Source organism: Erinaceus europaeus, chromosome 9 (assembly GCF_950295315.1).
Source record: "Erinaceus europaeus chromosome 9, mEriEur2.1, whole genome shotgun sequence".
NCBI classification, from domain to species: domain Eukaryota; kingdom Metazoa; phylum Chordata; class Mammalia; order Eulipotyphla; family Erinaceidae; genus Erinaceus; species Erinaceus europaeus.
In genome coordinates, this window is record NC_080170.1 from 107,588,576 (window position 1) to 107,604,485 (window position 15,910).

At 41.1% G+C, this 15,910-nt stretch overlaps 1 long non-coding RNA gene across 1 annotated transcript; it reads right to left on the minus strand.

Moving 5' to 3' along the window:
- Positions 1 to 425: 425 nt before the first annotated feature.
- On the minus strand, positions 426 to 14,838 carry LOC132540251 (uncharacterized). Its single transcript, XR_009551456.1, has 3 exons — positions 14,753 to 14,838; positions 994 to 1,128; positions 426 to 716 (listed from the first exon to the last, which is right to left on the minus strand). It is a non-coding gene; the product is annotated as an uncharacterized LOC132540251 (long non-coding RNA).
- Between the last annotated feature and the right edge of the window lie 1,072 nt (positions 14,839 to 15,910).

Consider the following 15,910-nt stretch of genomic DNA (forward strand, 5'->3'; position numbering starts at 1 on the left):
ACATTTCTTTTTTTTTTTTTCCTCCAGGGTTATTGCTGGGCTTAGTCCCTGCACCATGAATCCACCACTCCTGGAGGCCATTTTTTTCCCTTTTGTTGCCCTCCTTGTAGCCTCGTTGTGGTTATTATTATTGCCATTGTTGATGTCGTTCGTTGTTGTATAGGACAGAGAGAAATGGAGAGAGGAAGGGAAGACAGAGAGGGGAAGAGAAAGATAGACACCTGCAGACCTGCTTCACCGCCTGTGAAGTGACTCCCCTGCAGGTGTGGAGCCAGGGCTCGAACCAGGATCCTTACGCGGGTCCTTGTGCCTTGTGCCACATGCACTCATCCCACTGTGCCACCGTCCGACCCCCTCTTTTTTAAAATTAATTTATTTAAGAAAGGAGACATTAACAAAATCATAGGATGGGGGGGGTACAACTCCACACAATTCCCGCCACCCAATCTCCATATCCCATCCCCTCCCCAATAGCTTTCCCATTCTCCATCCCTCTGGAAGCATGGACCCAGGGTCTTTGTAGGTTGCAGAAGGTGGGAGGTCTGGCTTCTGTAATTGCTTCCCAGCTGACCAGCGTTGACTGGTCGATCCATACTCTCAGCCTGCCTCTCTCTTTCCCTAGAAGGGTGAGTCTCTGGGGAAGCTGAGCTCCAGGACACATTGGTGGGGTCTTCAGTCCAGGGAAGCCTCGCCAGCATCCTGATGGCATCTGGAACCTGGTGGCTGAAAAGAGAGTTAACATACAAAGCCAAACAAATTGTTGAACAATCATGAACCCAAAGGTTGGAATAGTGGAGATGAAGTGTTGGGGGTGCTCACTGCAAACTCTAGTGTACTACTGCTTTCAGGTATATTATTTGCCCTAGTTTATGGATACGTGTGATCATATACTCTATCTGCTGGAACCTGGTCTATATCTAGGTTTTGGGACTTTGTTAGGAAGTGAACCACCTGAGATGGAATTAGAGAATACTATGAAAGGAAAGGTCTCACCCGAGTGATGAAACTGAAGGGTTGTGGTTCCACACCTGAAGTCTCTGGACACAGTCTGAGCTGAAGCATCCTGGGGTGGCACTCGTTGCATTGAACTTATGTACATTTCTAAGGAAGATACACATGTGGGGAGCTCTGAGAAGAGGCAGTGCAAAATAAGTCATTTACTGGTTTCTGTAGTCTATTTAGAGACAAGTTATTGAAGGCAGTCTTAAGTTATAGAACTACTCAAAATAATAGTGTGTGGATTATATGAGTTCGAAATAGACAGGTCTTTCCAGTGCAATATAAACATGAAGGAGTCTTGACAAGATATTTTCAGTTATGTTACCACACACCTAAACTTCATGAAGACAAATATTTGTATTCACCAATGCATACCAACTTGTTGAAGCAGTGCCTGACATAGTGTAGGCTCTCAAATGATATATGTTGAGTTCAGTTTGAATTTAGCTGCATCCATACAACCTCCACAGTTTGCAGAGAAAAGAAAGTTGAACTTGCTCATTCTGAACCACTCAGGGTCTGCTAGAACCAATGCTAGCCTGACAAAGTGGCTAGGTCCCCTATTCATTCCCAGAGTTTTTTCCCTGCATAATCCCTAAGACAAATATTGTGGTCACTCCATGTTCATGGAACTACTGTCAGCCCAGTACTTGCACTACTTCTTGTTGAAGCTTTAGAGCCACCTGGTGATGAAGGGAGTGTATACTTCAATCTAGCAGCATTGACTGTTCTCTGGGGGAAAAAAAAATAATTGCAGGACTGTGAATATTGCAATTATCCCTTTGGCCTGCAGGTGGAAGTAGTTCTGCATTTTCAGTTGAGCAAACAGACAAGTTTTTGTTAACTGGTGTTTCTGTTAGCATCACAAATTATTTATAGTAATTAAAATAATATGACTCTTGAGAAGGAATAAATAAGATTATTTATAACAAAACTTTTGAAACATTTCCACTTTTTTTTTTCCATTTTGTTATCACTAGGGCTTTACTGCCCCAGGCTGACTTTGCCAGACAGAGAGACAGACTGACAGAGAGAAAGAGGGAAAGACACCACAACACTGAAACTTCACCCATTGTGATGAAGCCTGGGATCAAACATGGGTTGTGTGAATGGCAAAGCATGCACCCTCCCAGATGAGCTATGTTGTTGGGTCAGCATTCATTTTTATTGCTCGGTACTTAGTAAGAAAACCAGTACAAGGACTGGGCAGTAGCACACCTGGCTAAGCACTTACTAAGCGCAAGGACCCGTGCAAGGATCCGGTTTGAGCCCCTCTCTCTCCAACTAAAGAGGGAATGCTTCACAAGTGGTGAGGTGGATCTGCAGGTAGTCTTTCTCTCTTGTGCTCTATCTCCTTCCCCTCCTCTCTCCATTTCTCTCTGTCCTAGCCAATAAAATGGTGGCGGATAAAAGGCCACCAGGAGCAGTGGATTCATATTGCAGGCACTGAGCACCAGTGATAATCCTGGAGACAAAAAAAAAAAAAGGAAAACCTATGCAATACAGTCAGGAAACATACTGACTAAAACTATTGGTAAAATAAATAGGTTAAAGGCCTAAACAGTAGAGTGTGCAAATCTGACTTCTGACTAAGGCACTTAAAATATGCATGATATTAGGCGGGGGTAGGTAGCATAAAAGTATGCAAAGAGTCCCCGGTTCAATTCCCTGCACTACCATATGCCAGATCTGAGCAGTGCTCTGGTAAAAAAAATAATAATAGCAGGGATAGATAGCATAATGGTTATGCAAAGAGACTCTCATGCCTGAGGCTCCAAAGTCTCAGGTTCAGTCCCCTGCCCCACTATAAGCCAGAGCTAAGCAGTGCTCTGGTTATTTAAAAAATCAAAAATGAACAAACGAACAAACAAAATTAAAAAAAATTACATGATATTGAACAAGTTAGCTAATATCATGTTTGATAAAATTATTAATAGGATAATAGAATTATGATTTATAGGATTGTAAAGATCTTAATATAGTGCCTGGAATATAATAGTCAATAAGCCAGAGTTTATTATTCTGATGCTATAACTTTGATCTTCTATATCCATGTCATAAAGATAGTTGTGTGTATATATGCATAATATATATACATATACACATAAATACACACAAAACAACTTAGTAAATTAAATCCATAAGAAACAAAAGGTATACAATGAACCACTTCATTTTTGTACCCTATAGTCCTTTCAAATCCAATACATTTGGATTTGACAGGGCCAATTATTTCCTTACCCCTTGAATAAAGTACAGAGTAATTTCCAAGGCATTTTTGTCCTTACTAAATGATATAAAAATTTACATTCATTTTAAGAGCCAAAGATATAATCTCATACCAATGGTGTAAGCATCTACACTTCTGTTTGTAGTCTAGTGCTATGGCAGTCACTCAGCCTAATGTGCCGAAATAGCCTCCAGAAGCAGTGCATTCAGAGTGCAGGCACTGAGACCAGCAATAACCCTGGAGGCACACACACACACACACACACACACACACACACACACACACACACACACACACACACACACACACACAATTAGTACAAAATGCAAGGACCTGCTCAAGGTTCCCAGTGAAGCAGATCTGTGGGTATCTCTCTGTCTCTTTCTCTCTCTCACTCTCTATCTCCCACTCCCCTATCAATTTTCTCTCTGTCCTACCCAATTAGAAAGAAAGAGAGAAAGGAAGGAAGAAAGAAAGAGAGAGAGTGAAAGAAGGAAAGGAAGGAAGGAAGGAAGGAAGGAAGGAAGGAAGGAAGGAAGGAAAGAGTAACATGGATGCCAGAGGCGATGGATTCAGAGTGCTGGCACCAAGCCCCAGTGATAACCTTGGAGGCAAAACCCAAACAAACAAACAAAAAGAAAACCTGGCACCTTTTCTATGGTATCAATAGCTCTCTCTAAAAATATCTCCTAATATTCTTTTTTTGTGGTTATTCTTGTTGAGGGTGAGGGGTGGGAGTAGCACAATAGAGTTAGCTTGTCCGCTTGTCCATTAAGAATTGAAAAACTCCCCTACCAATTAAAGAAAGTTTCAGTGCGAGAAAGTTTCAGTGCAACCTCTGCATCCCTGTAGATCCAAGATCACATTCTGTGGTCATCAGTAGGAACATTCCAAGCTGCCCCAATATCAGGACCCATCTTCCTCAGGTGTAGCATAGAGAATGTTGTCTATCCTCCATTCAGAAGATGGAACATTCTCTACCCTTGTTGATCCAAGTTGAGGGCAAGGTCCTATGGGGGCCCACAAAGGGGTCCATTGTGTTGTTCCTGATAGAGATGACCAGTAACAATGGAGAGAGGGATTTATTCCAGGTCGAGGCCCGTCATGTCTGTTTGGGAATCTCAGGACAACCTGACTAGGGCCCCAGCTGATGGGGTTGCCTGATAGTGACTAAAGAGTCATCATTAAAGTATACCAGTCTCTTGCCCTTATCAGCTTTTGCAGTCCTTGCTTTGATAAGGATAGCGTGGGAGTGAGTGAGGGGAGTATAATAGGAAATAGGTGAGGAGGGTATCTAAGTCTAAGTAGACACTATTTCATTATGAACTTCGTACTGACTCACTGCAGACTATTGTGTACTTTTGTTTTCAGGTATATATTTTGCCCTAATTTATGGATGTATGTGAACGAACATTTGCCCTATCTCATGGGACCTGGCTCCTAAGTTGAATATGGGCCCCAGATCAGATCAAATCAGTTTACAGTCAACAATATTTATACACCTTTCCCATATTGGGGAGCTACTCTTTTCCCAGATCCAGCTTTCTGGTCCTTTTTTCCAGCCATCACATCATCTCCCCAGACAATAACTAGGCTCCACCTGCATATCAGACTTCAGGCTCAGGAAAAAAAAAAAAACTAGTATAGCCACAGGCCATTTGGAATATAACTAAAATATGCCTACTAGCTATCTACAGAACAGAACACCCCCCCCAACCCCAACTCTTCATCTGCACTACTCCAGCCTTTAGGTTCATGATTAGTCAACAACTTGTTTGACTTTATATGTTAAGGCTTTTTTCAGCCACCAGGTTCCAGATGCTAGTATGATGCCAACCAGACTTCCCTGGACAGATGACCCCACCAATGTGTCCTGGAGCTCTGATTCCCAAGAACCCACCCCAGTAGGGAAAGAGAGAGGTAGGCTGGGAGTATGTATTGACCTGTAAACACCCATGTTCAGTGGGGAAGCAATTACGGAAGTTGGGCCTTCCACCTTCTGTATCCCACAATGACCTTGGGTCCATACTCCCAGTGGGTTAAAGAATAGGAAAGCTATCACGGGAGGGGATGGGATACAGAGTCCTGGTCATGGGAACTGTGTAGAGTTGTACCCCTCTAATCCTAAGGTTTTGTCAGTATTTCCTTTTTATAAATAAATAATAATAAAATAAAAGTTTCAGTGCTTTGCCCTCCCTCCCCCACCAAAAAATGGAATTGAAAAACTGGTTCTATGCCACCTCTTTTACAGCTTCTTCCAGGTGTCTCTGATCTAATTTTGGAATATATTTGTTGCCTAATTATCTCAGTTGAGACTGAACCTAAAAATGGTTTAAACTGAAGAATGTGTTACCTAGGCAAACGTGGTGTTAGATTCCAACTCTTGTATTCAGCCTGTCCCGACCACACCTGTTTATTCCTCAGTACCATCATCTATGGTAATCTGGTGCCTGTCTAGGAGAGAAGGTTCCACTTAGTCAAATTAGTGAGGAGACTAGCAGTCATCTTGTATTAGATATGACTAAAAGAAGTTAGGGCAAAGAGGATATTTAAAATCTAAATAAAGGAGACAGTAAACATGATTGGGCTTTAAATAGCAGGAGGATTACCATATGGGAAAATGAAGATGATCATTCTAGGTTGGCTTAGAGACTATAATTAGAAATTATGAAAACACATATAGGCATAATTGTACTCAACTGAGGAAGAACTTCCCAATAGTTAGTACTGACTGAATGGGAATGGACTGGTGAATTTCTTAACAACATAGGTGGTTGAAGAATCAGTTCATAGTGGGATAGGTGATCTCAGATTTGAAATATGCTTGGGAGGTCATGGGACCCAGGAAAATGTCTACTCTTCATTTATCTTTTGCTATACAATGAATTAGAGTCTTACTAAAGTCAAACCTCACAGATGAATCAGTGAATGGTATATCATAAATCACACCTCAAATTCAGTAGTAATGCACATATAATTTTGCAACTTATTTTATCTAGAAAAACAAGACATTCATCATGAAATAATATGATTAAGCCATCAAGTGTGTTTTGGGTGACTTATATGGAATAATCCTGGAGTCAAACATTAACATTCTACTTCTTTTGAATTTGCAGATAACTCATGGAAACATGATTATTTGATTTTTAATTTTTTAATTATCTTTATTTTTTTACTGGTAGAGACAGCCAGAAACCGAGAGATAAAGGAAGATAGAGAGGGAAAGACAGAAACACCTGCAACATTGCTTCACCACTTGAAAGCTTTCCCTCCTCGGGAGAACTAGGGGTTCGAACCTGGGCCCTTGAAGGTCATAACATATAAGCTCAACCAGGTGTACTATGACCCAGTCCTGGAAACATCTTTACATGAAATCTTTTTGTCATGTGTCCTTCCACATATATTTTTATGTGTATTATTTGTATTGACTCTATTAGAATCAGGCTTTATAGTGAATATGCAATGTGTATTTAATCCATATTAGGAAAAGAAACACTGAACTTGACAAGACATTGTAGGAGATGCACTTATAATTGTCAGCCCTTGTGCCAATCTTTCCAACCCAGTTGCTTCATAGATGTATTTTTAGCTAAGTTCATCCAGAATGACAAGTGCACAAGAGGGTTTCTGTGAAAGGTAGTAGACAACTGACTTTCAGTTTCACTTACTGCATTGGTGTTATGTGGTATTGTTGATAAAATAATGTTACCAGGTGAATTACATGTAAGATGAAGCAGTGTTTTTCTATATTTATAGGTTAGTACAGGATTAAGGCAATAGGAAAAATGAGGGTGGGTGACAGATTATGGTTACAGTGTACATTTTCATTACAGATTGAGGAGTATGAGTCGATTTGCTATTGGTTGAGAGCCACTAAAGGTTTTAGACAAGAAGACAAACTCATCAAGTAGCAGATAGATCAGATAACATCTCTTTTTATTACTAAAGTAAACTTAATTTCTATTAGCTATAATCCCCATCAATTCAACCAGAGTTATCTCCTACTGACCAGGCATGGGAAAGGCAGTATACACAAGGTCTATTTAATTAATTACATTTTAAGAAACTAGTTGAATCCTCTTCTTTTCCTTTTTCTCTTGCTCTTGGCCAGGAAGCATGCCACCATATGTCTTCTCTTCTAGTGGGCTTCTGGATTTTGGACCTTGCTAATTATATATTTTCTTTTGTTATTCAAATATTGATCACAGAGACTTAAAAATTAATCAGTTTTCTTGACTTATCACCTTGGGAACTTTCCTGGATAAAACTTATACTCACTCTACTGGTCATACTATTTCTCCTGCTTTGGTACATCAACTAATTTTTAATACTATTTCATTCTGCCCATCAAAGAAAAACAATTACAGACCTTGATTTTCCTTGGAGTTCTTGGCATGTGACCTAAAGTGGTACAAAACTGATTGTTCTTTTTTTTTTTTTTCCTCCAGGGTTATTGCTGAGGTTCAGTGCTCGCATTCTGAATCCACTGCTCCAGGCAGCCACTTTTCCCTTTTTTTTCCCTCCCTATTTTATATGATAGGACAGAGAGAAATTGAGAGGGGAGAAGAAATAGAGAGGAAGTGAAAGAGAGATAGACACCATTCATGAAGCATCCCCTCCACCTCCCGCAGGTGGGGATCTGGGGTAGAACCTGTGTTCTTGCACATGATACTATGTGCACTTAGCCAAGTGCACCACTGCCTGGCCTCAATTTTTAAATTTTTACTGCATTTTCATGCCTTGTGCATCCAGCAGTATTTTCCTGGTAAGCTTTAATTAAACTAGAAAAGGACGAGAGAGTGAGACAAGAACAGAAATCCAAAGGGTTTCATTATTGAAGGGAGAGGAGACTTGACTGGTATTTCACCACATCCTTCCCCTATCCCGACTTGTACTCTATGTAGGTAAGGAATGTTGGAACCACAGTACCTTGTAATTCCTAATTTGTCTCTTCTTATGCTGTTTTGTTATCAAGAAAGACCCCTTCCACATATTCCAAATCCACATATCTTTCATAATGTGTTCTGTGAAAAGTTTCTTTTCTGGCATTTTCTCTGTTCATCTTGTGAAGTCTAACTTCCTGTGTTAGTTGACTGACTTGAATGCAAGATGCCCAGATACTTGGTCCAACTTTCTTTTAGGTGTTTCAAGTGAAATTAGCATTTTAATTGGTACACTGAGTAAAACAGATTATTTTCATTAAGAACAGGAAGTTTCAGCCAATCATTTGATGGGGTGAATAGAATGCAGAGACTGATGCACTCCTGATAAGAAAAAATATTTCCTGCTAGGACTATCTTTAAACTGGGATATTTATTTATTTTTGTTTGTTCTCTTTATTCTTCACAGTTGAATTGAAACATTTATTTACTTTTTGTGGATTTGAAGCTTCTCTTCCTTGATAAGAAAATGACAACATTGGCTCTCCTAAGTCTCAGACCTTTGGGCTTTGGCCCTAAATTCTCCTGGGTCTCCAATTTGCTTGCGAATACTGCATCAGTCTTGAAACCTCACTTGTCTATGTCTGTTTCTTCTTCTTCTAGCGTTTGACCTTCTTCCGTAGCCAGTCAACAGCGTCAGGTTGAGCCTGATGTAAAGTTTCGAGACCTCCTTTAAATCTGGAGAGGTGGCAGTCATTGACTATGTGGGTCATAGTCTGTCTGGAGCCGCAGGGGCAGTTTGGGTCTTCTCTGGCTCCCCAGCGATGGAACATAGCGGCACACCGGCCATGGCCTGTTCGATAGCGATTGAGGAGGGCCCAATCATAACGTGCTAGGTCAAAGCCAGGTTGACGCTTGCAGGGGTCTGTGATGAGGTGTTTGTTCTTTACCTCAGCTGACTGCCAGCTCTGTTTCCAAGAGTCTGGAACAGAGAAGTTCAGTGTAGGCATAGGGGACCAGATTGGGTGACGAGACGTCAAGCGTTGAACAGGGTGGGCAAAGATATCTGCGTATATTGGCAGGTCCGGTCAAGCGTAGACGTGGGAAATGAACTTAGATGATGCTGCATCCCAACGAATATCTGACAGGGCAATGTTGCTAAGAACTGGCATCCATGGAACCGGGGTGGAATGGATGGTTCCAGAAATTATCCTCATGGAGGAATATAATTTGGAATTGACCAAGTGGACATGGGGGCTACGGAACCATACTGGGGCACAGTATTCTGCAGTGGAATAGCATAATGCCAGAGATGATGACTGTAGTGTGGAAGCGCTCGCGCCCCATGAGGAGCTGGCCAGTCTTGCAATGATGTTATTCCTCCTTGCAATGATGTTATTCCTCGCGCCCACCTTTGCTGCAGTTTTTATGAGATGTTTGTGAAATGACAGAGTGCGATTGAGAGCAACGCCAAGATAGACTGGCTGGGCTTCATGCCGGATTCTTGTATCGCCAAGCTGCACAATAAGCTCACGCGAGGCTGAGGCATGGTGTAGATGGAAAACAGATGATACTGTTTTTGCAGTGCTAGGGATTAGTTGCCATTTTTTACAGTAGTCAGATATCAGAGACATGTCTTTCGTGAGTGTTTCCTCGAGGATGTCGAACTTGGATGCCTGAGTTGCACAGCAGATGTCATCGGCGTAGATGAACTTCCTTGAAGAAGTTTCTGGGAGGTCATTGATGTAAATTTTAAATAGCGTAGGAGCCAGAACTGAGCCCTGGGGGAGGCCACTTGAGACAAGTCTCCATCTGTTAGACTTGTCACCCAGATGCACCCGGAATCTTCTGTTTTGGAGAAGAAACGATATAGTGTTGGCCACCCATGGAGGCAGGCATCTTGAGATCTTGACTAGGAGACCACGATGCCAGACCGTGTCATAGGCTGCTGTGAGATCAAGAAAGACAGCACCCATCTTTAAATTCTTCTGGAATCCATTTTCAATGTAAGTTGAGAGGGCCAGGACTTGTTCGCAGGTAGATCTTCCTGGGGGGAAACCAGCTTGGGCAGGTGATAGGAATTTCTCTGTAAGAGGAGAAATATGTGACAGAAGCAGCCTCTCAAGGAGTTTGTAACACACAGAGAGAAATTGGTCTATAGCTGGCAGCCAGTGTTGTGTCTTTCTTTGGTTTCAAAACTGCTATTATCTTCACACGACGCCAAATTTTGGGCATAGATTCGGATTCCAAGATGTGGGACAGGAATGTAGTGAGGCACTTCTTTGCCGCAGGGCCCAAGTTAAGAATGAGTTCTGGGGTGATGTTATCATAGCCAGCAGCCGTTCCTGGTTTAACCCTCTTCAAAGCGTCTTCCTGTTCAGACAGTGTAAAGGGAGAGAGTTTTGGAGATGGACAAGATAAAAGGAAGTGGGATGACCACTCATGGGAAATTTCTCTTTTCCAGACTGGGTCGATCTTAGCACGTCCAACTTGAGTTAGGTGACTGGCCACTGAGTTTGGAGATACGGGAGGATGGGAGACAGGAGAGGGTTGGCTACCGGCACCCAGACTATGAAGAAGCTTCCAGGCCTTCCTACTTGAGTGGGTGAAGTTCAGACTTTCCGTGAGTTGTTGCCAGCGGGCTTGGCGTGCTGCATCCAGGGAGTCAATGAGATGGTCAGCCACATCTGGGTCACCCGACTCATCATACTGCTTTAGTAGTTGCTCGCATTCAGCATCAAGACAAGGCGTATAGTTAGCACGTCTCCCATGAGGAATAGCTTGGGAAGCTGCTTTGAAGATGGCTTGGTGGAAGCGCCTGTAGGAATCTTCAGAGGGGATAGAGTTAATTGGAATTGCAGGAATAGATTTGTTGGTAAGATCACTGAACAGACGCCAGTTTGCTTTCTGAAAGTTCCATCTTAGTTTCTCCGAGCACAGAATCAGTGGGAGCTGGAGACCAATGTGGATGATAGCTGGGTGGTGATGACTGTGCGGGAAGTCCTTGAGAACTTGTCTCGTAGCGGGAAAGGCTTGGCCGTTGACTGTGCTAATCCAGCACAGGTCGGGTGATGAGTCTTTATTCCATCTAGCACTGTGAAAAGAGCCTGGCTGTTTGGGATCGTATAATAGGGAGAGGTCGTTCACTGAAGCCCAGTTGGCTAAGAAAGAACCGTCAGCAGGAGTGGAGGAATATCCCCAGTCTTGGTGATGACTCTTAAAGTCTCCAAAGTAAACGGCTGGGTGATTTGGGCTGGGCAGGACGTCATTATCCCATGAGGCACTGGGAGGCTTATATACGTTGATGAGCTGAATAGTTCCAATAGTAATGGAGTCGTAGAAGGTCGAAGAGGCCGTATGGTAAACGTCCGCAAGATATGATTTGGCGTAGATGGCTCGGCCGTGTTTAGGATGGAGATTATAGCATATTAAATCGAATCCACTAATGATGAATCGAGCAGCTTCATAGACTGCTATATGTGTTTCTTGTAGGCAAATGACATCTGCCTGATGCTATATCACCAACTGACCAATAAGAACGCGTTTGGCAAAGGACAGCCCCTCAACATTAAGCTGGAGGACTCGAAGAGCAGGACCAACAGCTTGAAAGCTGTCAGGAGCTGCTTGTTGCTGGCTTTGAAAGTGACTGGGATCCATGTGGATTCAGTAGGCTAGGAAGGATCGTCAGTTTCCCCAATGAATGGGTACTCACGGGATGCACCACGGGAAGGTCTATCCAATGTAATCAAATATGTCAATCCCATATATGAGCTAATGAATGACTGAATATCACATCCCACTAGTTCTGTTTCTTTAAATAGCCCTAATACATTTCTTAAAAGATGATGATATATATATCCCCTCTTGACAAACCCAGTCCCATGCAACCAAGTTCCATTGCACTCATTATGCTATATCTCTTTCTAAATCTCTACTTATTAGTGTCTTTATGCTTATGCTGTTTCTTTAGACTAGACTGCTTCTTATTGTTCTTGTCACTTGTTTCTTGCTAATATTCTTACATAATAACCAGCCAAGAGTGATAATTAACCTCATGAAGCTTCATTTGATGATCTTAGCTCACTCTCCTCTCTTGCAGTTTGTCCTTTAAGGAACAATCACAGTTTGTCATGTTATTTACCATTTTGAAAGAACATATGTATACATATATAAACCTCACACATGCAAGTCCAGTGCCTTGCCTACTGTAAAGCCTAATGGGCCCTGTTATTCTATTTTCTAAATACTAATTTGACATCTCTAGATATGTTTATTAATCTATAATTACAACAAAAATAACAGAAAGTGGATGTCATAACACAGTTAAATGTTTACTATCTAAATTTCAAAATCCTCCATTCAAGAATTTTTCAAATGGGAAATTATGTAAGTAGATAGACAAATAGAAAATAGATAGATTTTGTGTGAAATGTGTCTCTGGGAGCTCCAGCGACACAATCGGTTAGCGCGCGGTAATTATATGAAATGTGTTTCTGTATGTTTTAGGAACTTAAGTGATAGACTGATTGGTATCTGGAAATTATTACAAGAAGTTCCATGAAAAAGATAGTTTTTGTCTCCTACGTGGTAAAAATCCACAAAGTAAAAAGGGGGGGGAAGTGTTCTTAATGATAAAGAAAATAATTGAAAGGGGCCGGGCTGTGGTGCACCCAGTTAAGCGCACAGTTGGATCCCCCATTCCCCACCTGCAGCGGAGGATGTTTCCCAGCTGCAAAGCAGGTCTGCAGGTATCTTTCTCTCTTCTCTACCTCCTTTTCCCCTCTCAACTTCTCTCTGTCCTATTGAATAAAATAGGGGGTGGGCTGAATGGCCGCCAGGTGTAGTGGACCCATAGAGCCAACACCAAGCCCCAAGAATAACCCTGAAGGCAATAATAACAATAACAATAATAATAAAAAGAAAGAAAAAGAGAATAATTCAAGCAAAGGCAATGGGGTGTGAATAAATATCACATAATTAAGGAATGAGTTTGTAGCAAACATATTAAAAGACTTGGGAACAGAGAATGTCTAACAATACTAAGTAGAGTGCCTGTATGTTGTGATTATTTTATTTAATAACTTAAGCCCCCTGGACTGTCTTACTGACTAGCTTTTTGAATTCTGAATTTCAATAAATATATGTTAAGTAAATCAATTAATTAATTCCATGTACCAGGCATCATGATAGGCAATAAAATCTTAAAGAACAAGATATCCAAGTGGGGAAAGAATACTTAATATTATTTAGGCTTGAAATAGATATTTTCTGTCTCTTTGTGAGATAATAGTTTAAATATGCGGAGATTGCGCAGTGGCTTACTTAGTTAAACACACATAAGCAGCGCAAGGACCTGTTCAAGGATTCTTGTCCGATCCTTATGCCAGTCCTTGTGCTTTGCACCATGTGCGCTTAACCTGCTGCACTACCGCCCGACTCCCAAGAAAAGGCATTTAAACTGCTTTAAAAAACAGGCTAAGGGCGAGCAGTAATGCAGCGGGTTAAGCGCACATAGAACAAAGCACAAGGACCCATACAAGAACCCCTGTTCGAGCCCCCAGTTCCCCACCTGCGGGGGTGGGGGGGGGTCGCTTCACAAGCGGTGAAGCAGGCCTGCAGGTGTCTGTCCTTCTCTCCCCCTCTCTGTCTTCCCCTCCTCTTGATTTCTCTGTTCTATCCAACAACAACGATAGCAATAACAACAATAATAACAACAATGATAAACAACAAGGGCAACAAAAGCGAGAAAACAGCCTCCAGGACCAGTGGATTCGTACTGCAGGCACCGAGCCCCAGCAATAACCCTGGAGGCAAAAAAAAAAATAGGCTAAAATATTTGGCTTTAGTCCCTAGTAAACTATGTATCTTCTTAGGTTATATTACATCTGTAATAGTTACAAATTACATTTGTTAGATTGTATTACATCTGTATAAAAGAAGCACAACTTTAAAAATCATTCAATAAATTTTATTATTATAAATAACATATAACTGAGATTCAAAAGCACAAAATATGTCTCAGATGAGTAGAGAGTCTATAAAGCCATTTTAAAAATAATAAATGGAAAGGACATTTTGTTAATATCCTCCACATAATATTTAAGTAGACCTAACAGATATATTATTTTATTTACTCATTTTTTTACATTTTGTATTTAAGACATAATTTCAGAGGCATCATATCACTACTTTTCAGACAAGAAAAATGGAGGTAGAGGGCCAGGTAGTGGCTCACCTGCTTAAGTTAGCACACACATCACAGTGCTTAAGGACCTGGGTTTAAGCCCCTGATGCCCACCTGCACTGGGGGAAGCTTCGTGAGTGGTGAAGTGGGGCTGCAGGTGTCTCTCTGTCTCTTTCCCTTTCTCTGTCTCTGCCTTCTCACTTCATCTCTTTATCCAATAATAAATAAATGAAAAAGAAAAGCAAAGAAAAATGAAGATCATTTCTTTAAATTAACAAAGCCAGAAGGTGGCAGAATCTGGGTTTTGATCCCAAATAATCAAAGGAGAACAGTGGCAGGAATCTAATGGAAACTCTAAAAGCTAATGTAGGTGAGTCAGTGGACTGGAAGTCCCCCTGAGGTGAGCAGGGCCTACTCAAGCCTGGCAAATGCCCAGGGACAGACAGGCTTGCACTCTACCTGTTGTCCTGTTCGAAATCCTCACTCTTTTATATCCTAAAGCAGGATTCAGATGCAAGAGTCTCACCACCACCGTTGAATACAATGGGATCAGGGAAGCACTGATGATATTTAGATTATGACCCTGCTACTAAAATAGCTCTCTATTGAAACTATGAAGCAAGTCACTTGATCCCTATGAAGTTAACAGTGAAATAGTTTCAGCCAGTATGCCCTTGGGGAGGCAATGAAATTTAGTGGCATTACTCATGAGAAGTGGGAGGCTCCATTGTAAAATTTCATTCCTATGTAGAAACACTGTGACATTCTAGTCTCCCTCAGAAAGACCTTCTCTTCCCACACTTCCTCTTCTGTTTTCTCCCAAACCTACCTGCTGAGATCTTCTTATATCTTTAGGGATCTTCTCAAATGTTGTCTCCTTCTGAGTGCTTTGTGAGGGCTTCATTTATTGGTCTCAACTAAAATTAATTATTTTTTCTTATAATAAAATAATAATCATAATCATAGACATTCATTGAGGACTTATGGCACACCATGGACTTATTAATTGCATGGAAAGCAATGATTGCTTTCATTCTTTCAGTAATCATAAAAGATAATTACTATTATAAATATACATTTTATAGATGAGGAAGCAGATGATTAAGGTAATCTTTTAATTTAGACAAGTGTGAAAAACTAAGATCCAAACTTAGGTCTGATAGACTCTAGGGAATATGCAATACTGTAGTAATTAATGGCTCACATAGTAATTACTAATTCACTTGCATATCTAGGAAATATTCAGTGTTTTGACCAAAGAATTGCTTTTTGGTGACTGCTTTTTTTTTTTTTTAAAGCTAGAGATGAACTAATATCCAGTAAGCTGATTTGTAGAGACCAACACTAACTAAAAGTGATAAAGCCCTAAAGTTAAATATGTTTGAAGGAAAGTAATCTTGTCACCCCCTCTATTTTAGTGAAATTTTAGTTAAATGTGAATCCATTGCTCAGTGTCACAAAAAAGTGAACACTGTCACATCAGCTTTTTCATGGAGGGAAATGTTCATTTAATTTTCATTGAAACTCACAATTGAGGGAGGGGTCATCATTCATATCAGGCTTCCTGTCCTTCCACTCACTTTCCACTGTATACCCATAAAAGTTTGGGAGTGTAAA